The sequence below is a fragment of the Anopheles funestus genome, chromosome 3RL, assembly GCF_943734845.2.
Source record: "Anopheles funestus chromosome 3RL, idAnoFuneDA-416_04, whole genome shotgun sequence".
NCBI lineage: Eukaryota > Metazoa > Arthropoda > Insecta > Diptera > Culicidae > Anopheles > Anopheles funestus.
In genome coordinates, this window is record NC_064599.1 from 19,165,323 (window position 1) to 19,171,322 (window position 6,000).

A 6,000-nucleotide genomic window follows, 5' to 3' on the forward strand; every position below is an offset into this window, starting at 1 on the left:
GGGGGTAGAGGGAGGACCAACTAAACGGATGGTGGAAGGTGATTAGATTTATTCTTATTTTTAACATCACGAACCCCACTGCTACAGACGGAAAGGAATCGGTCCGACATGTTTGTTTCACTCGATTCAATGTGCGGATGATACGATCGCGTCACACGCACGCACGTTCGCGTCTGTAGGCGCCATGATATTGGAGGGTTACGTTTGCTACTCGATCGTACAGTAAGCAATGCGAACTCACACATCCTCATTGTTGTCGAGCATATCGAGCACATTGAGGCGTAATTGTAAAACCGTAACTGAGTAAAGAAAATTCGTTTTTCATTTACAAAATTTGACCAAAAAATGGTTGTTTTAGTAAAACATTTTTTTCACGCTCATTAGTGACTTAAACCCTAGATGATTTTTAACTCACCTTTCTATTGTTGAGGCCTTTCGTTTTTAAATCTTTGCACCCCCAAAAAAAGCTAAGCTTCCGATGTGAAAACAAATGGCACACAGTTAACAAAACCCACTTCACCTACACCACTGGTACGTACTGTACTGCTATAAATGCAGTTTTTCCACACTTTCCTGCGTTATGACGCTGGCACCGCAATTAGATGGCAACTTCACTGCACCGCCTGTGCCATGCAACGCTGCATGTGTGAGTGTATTGCACTGTTACACCGTGATGGAAGTTGGAAGTTGTGCACATTACAACCAGCACAACATATTCACAACATTTGCACACGATCAACGCATCAAACTCACTTTGGTGACCACACGATGCTCACACACATGGATACGCACATACACACTCACACACTCGTTCACACTATCATACACAACAACACACAGGCACACAAGCACAAACACGCACTAACAGTGTTGTTTTTTTATCTTGTTTCACCCTGTTTCACCACACGATGACCTTAAGAAAGCAAAGGAAAGAAAGTAGAACAAAATTGTAGAATGAAGAGAAGAAGCAAAAACAAAAGGATTATAACTTTCTTGTGTTTTTTTTTCTCCATTTGCCGTATTTTATTTCCACTACTTGTTGGGGTTCTTCACGGGGGATCTTCACAGTAAGTAGCCGTTACGGAGGTACTATAATTACGCACGTTACACGACATTAGTAAGAAGCTTTAGGGCCTTCTGAGTGGTAGGCTGGTAGGCTGGTGATCTGATTTACTTTTGCAAAGGATTCTTGTTTGCTTTCTCTCTTTCTCCCTTTTTTCTGTTTCCACTTGTGGATCAATAGCAAATTATTATTTCTACCACTAATGTTGTATTGGTGCGTGTTGCTTTTTTCTTATGTTTTTTTTTCTCCCCAGTTGGTCAATGTGCCTCTTCTTGTTTGCTTGTAGAGCAATTTTGCTACTCTCCGTTCATAGCCTTTCCTCTTTATTACGGTTTGCCATGATTTTACCAGTTTTCCAATCAACGTGCTTCACTTGTCACACTTATCGAGTTTTTCCTTCCTTGCTTCTTTTGCCTTTTCTTTGGAGCAGAAGGTTTCTTATTGTCGACTAATAGCTTTAACCTGTTTTCATGAACCCATGGCAATGAGGTTGCCTGTATTGGTACGTACACGTCCTTCCTTCGGAACGATATTCACACAACGATTACGTGTTTTTTTTCTCATTCTCTTTTTTTGCTGGTCTTCCTTTCTGGGTGCTGGGCGCTTTTACACGTCCTTCATGGGTACCGGGTACAAACACACGCAGATAACTAAACACATACACACACACTGTACTATAATCCACATACACACACATAGGCACACAAAAATGCGGCACGCACTACGAAGGATGAATTTCACCGTAGCCAACGTGTCGAAGGAAGGGGGAAAAAAAAGCGCCACCATTTAACACAATCGGTCACTACCACTTTTCTTCCCTGTGCGTTTGGGGTCGATGGCGCCATCGCTACCCAAGGACGGGACCCACCGTAGCTTTGCGTTGTTTCGCGCACATCCTGCTTTTTCCCTGTTTCCGAACATTTCGTACGCTGGGTGTGTTTTGGTTCATTTCCATACTGCTGGGAACGCAGGTAGGAAAAGGAGAAGGGAGAGAGGGTGATGGGGTTGGGGGAAAGTTTCTCGCCCAACCGTTGCTTCAATTAATTTGCTGAGTTTTCGCTTTTTTCCCAACTAATTTTCCCGTGCAAAGCAAAGTGCGATGAAGTAATTAGGATACGGCACGATTGTTTCCCTTCTGCGAAAACATGAACGCGTAGCGAGCAGAAGTGTTTTATTATTTGTTTGAATTTAAAATTAAATAATAAACAAAATTTTGTACAAAAATTTTAATTTGTCAAAAAAGTCTTCAATTATAAAACTTCTTTTTCCTTAAACAGCAACACCGAGCAAACATGAGCGAAGACTATTTTGACCGATTACAAAACTGTGCACCATTCCTGGGAGCATCCGTGCGGGATGCTTGATGTACGACGCCAGCCACAACGGGCATCTAATGGTGATAGGCAAAAAAACGGACCTCCTGGCAAGGAATGTGGCACGTACCGTCGTAGTCACTCGCCACGGTCGTACCGTTTCCTATTTATCTGACTCGATCGCACGACAAACCGACACGACTTCCTTCTTTTTCGCAATGGATGCCTTTTTGGGGGTTTGTGGTTGGTATAATAAAAAGAGGACCTCCAAACTCTCTTCCTAACACTCAAACAAACACACACAGGGATTCAAATACACTCTCATCTTTACACTTTTCCCCTCTCACTGTTCGCTCTTTCTTGCTCTGGCAGCACACGAACACAATTCATCTTTCGTTTTTGTATCGTTCGTAGGCTTAAAACCGTTTGGATGGGACACAAGGGGAGGGAATCGGACGGAGATAAGGAGTAAAAACTTCCAGCCCCATGAGCTTCGTACCGTACGCTCCCGGGAGGCCACATACACGCACACACACACTCATACACACAGGGAGAGTTTTTCCACCCTCCCGAGGACCGACGGCGCGTCTCGAGGCCGAGACGAAATGAGATAATTTATGTAGCAGCAGAAGGTCCGGCGTCAGGACAATGGATTTTTTGGGTTCTTTTTCGCACAACGAATGAGTTTTATTTCACATTCTTTTGCATAGTTTTTGGTTAGCTTCATTTCGGGCAAAACCGAGCAACTGGCACAGCCACCATTTTCAACAGTGAACAGTTGGTTTTAGTTGGTAGTAGCAAACACACCATTTAGACGCTCACGGAAATGGGAATTTTTGGAAAATACACATTTTCCCACACATACACACACATGTACACGTACACGGTTGGCGTTTAAATTTGTGAAATAAAATCAACCCAAAAGCATACGAGAGACGAACGAAATCTGTCACAGCTGGTGGTTTTTGCAAAAACGAACGAAGCCCCCCAAAAAACGGGAAACAGGTGTGTGAACCAGACAGAACCAAACCACTGGACTGGTACGGAAGCTGCACTCTTAGTCATGGGGCAACTTGTAAGAGTCACTACTACTGGCGCCCGCCCGGATGGTTTCACTCTCGCACGACGCTTTCGCTTTTACTTCAACCGAATGCCGAAGTCAGGAGCCCGTTTTTGGCATGATGGCGTGTGCGTATTTTTGCCAGGTCCGTACCTCGGGTATGTTATCTTCCGTGTGCTGTTTTACGTATGTATGTGTGATTTTTTTCCACTTCTTTTTCTTCTCGCTACTACGATTTTGGGGTAGCCATCATGCCGAATGTGGCCACCTGCAAGAATATCCTTTTTAAGTGAGGAAATTTCTTTCCCATTTTTTTCGTCGAACGTTGGGAGATGTATTTCTTGTGTTGTGCTGTTCTTGCTTCAATACTGCTTCTGTTGCTCTCTACGGCGGTTAGGTCAGTCAAAGGGCACCTGTGAACATTCGCACGCACGCACTCCACGCTCTGGTGTATGGTGGGAACTTCACGTCTAATATTTTTCCAATATTTTCCCTTCTCAATTTGGGTTTTTTCTATCGATTCAACCACAATCTGGAACTTTGTATATTGCTACACTTTTGTGATATTGAAGCAATCCGATCATTATCAAACACAGAATTCGCACTTCGATACACGCACCAACACACGCAGTCTAGACCAGACAACACAAGAGGTACCATTAGCGATAGCGTAGAGAAAGAGGTATGCGAAAGAGCTCTTCTTCTTCCCATTCCTCTCCCCTCCCTCCCTCCTTTCCCTCACCCTTTCACACCATCACTAAACTGACCGTTTCACTTAGCCCAAGGCGACAAGGCGACAAAACGGCTTTTTTATCCCTCGACGGCGGACGGTCGCGCTCTTGCGGGATGATACCGAACGGGTGCATAAATTTGATCCAACTGATGCGAACGGTGGAAAAATTCGCTCACCAAAGCGTAGGAAAAATTTCTTCCGGCGTTCCCTTGTCCACTTCGTGTTCGTTCGCCTTTTTTCGCTCCCTAGTACCAACGCACACCTTCACCAGTGAACGCTAGATCTCAGCCATCAGCACACCGTACCGTACGCACACAGTAACAGCTCTGCTTCGTTGCTTGGGAATGCTCTCGGGCACTCTCGTACGCTCATTTCGTACGCCATCACCAATACATATATACACGCAAAGGCAAGTGATTCGAGCGAATGGGGAGGGTGGGAAAATCACGGGAAAAACAGGGAAAAATCCGCTCGCTTCAGATGCTCTGAAAATGCTCTCACCGTTTCGCTCCTGGTTTCGAGTTCCCCTGTGTGACACGCATACAGCGTTACCAACAGGTCGCCCCAGCACGATGAAGTGAGAAAAGCATGCGTTCGCGTTAACTCGTACCAGTCGCCATATGTCGACTGGCCATGCTCGAATACCGATGCTCGGGAAAGTGGATTGAACACTTTGTGGGATAAAAGCTGTATGACATGAATTTATTTATTCAAGTTTTTAGTTGAAAATAAATGCATTAAAATTTGTTTAATAATGTCCTTAAAAATGTTTAAAAATACATCTGAAGTACAAAAAAAGATTTGTAAAAAAACATCTCAAATTTATTGTACTTGAAGACAAAACACTAGAATGGGGTGGAGCAGAGCTTAATAATGCATGCAGATAAAATGCAGCCGTGGATGGAGGACTGCAGCCCTAGACCGAGTTTCCTGGAAACGAATTGGCGTCCAGGCCATGTCTTCGCGATTAAGCATGCCAAGAAGAAGAATAATAATAATAAGAAGAAGAAGAATAAAAAAAATAATCTCTTGTTTTCATTTAATTAATTTAATTTATTTTAAAATTGTCACTAGTGGCAAAAAAGGAGAAGAAAATGTTAATGTTAATGTTTTTTCCACACACTTTTCAACGCTCTCTTTAAACAATCACAATTTTACGTCTTGGTCTGTCCGCGCTCCAATGCCATAACAGTTCCTTCGTTTCCCAGTCGAAAAACCCGAAGTCAATTTCTTGAAACGATCACGAATAACCAAATCGTTAACGAGTAACTCGCACCATGGGCAAATTTAGACAATTTCGCGTCAAAAAGAAAAGATCGACAATTGCATCTAATAAAGGCACTCATTTTCTTTCAGTCTTCCCAAACGGAATGCGCATGCAAACGAAACTCATCGGCACTCAGATCTCGAGCAGCATGCTTTTGGCATCTCATAGTAACGATCCTTCTGTAGGCTCTCTTTCTCATAATAAACTCGTGAGCGCAAAAGAGGAGCTCGCTCACGGTGAGATTGAAAGGAAAATCTTCTTAACACACAGCCACATGTGTAGCCCGTACAGTTCGTCATCTGCTGGTGTGATTTATTCCCGCTCTCGGAACTGAATTGGAATGTGTGTGTGCGAGTTTTTCTTCCAATCTTCCGTCACATTACTCCCACTTGCTTTCCGTGCATTGTGGAGACCTTGGAACTTGTTTTGCCCCCACAAAATACTTTACTCACGGAGCGGACGCTAAAGGGAAAACCACAAGTAGTAACATACCCTTGCGAATCTGCCAGCTGGCGGGGCTGGCTGGTAAGAAGTGAGTATTGTTGCTGCTGCATCTCGCTCCTG

The 6,000-nt window shown here is 43.8% G+C and overlaps 1 protein-coding gene across 7 annotated transcripts in view; it reads right to left on the minus strand.

Moving 5' to 3' along the window:
• The window catches only part of LOC125768589 (potassium voltage-gated channel protein Shal), a 97,363-nt gene extending 92,723 nt beyond the window's left edge, over positions 1 to 4,640 (minus strand). For 2 of the 7 annotated variants that reach the window (XR_007418923.1, XM_049436478.1), the window contains exons 1-2: positions 4,204 to 4,638; positions 416 to 913 (exon numbers count right to left, since the gene is read on the minus strand). The gene's annotated coding sequence lies outside the window, so the exon portion shown is untranslated. The other 5 variants (XM_049436479.1, XM_049436473.1, XM_049436476.1 and 2 more) reach the window with 4 other exon arrangements.
• Between the last annotated feature and the right edge of the window lie 1,360 nt (positions 4,641 to 6,000).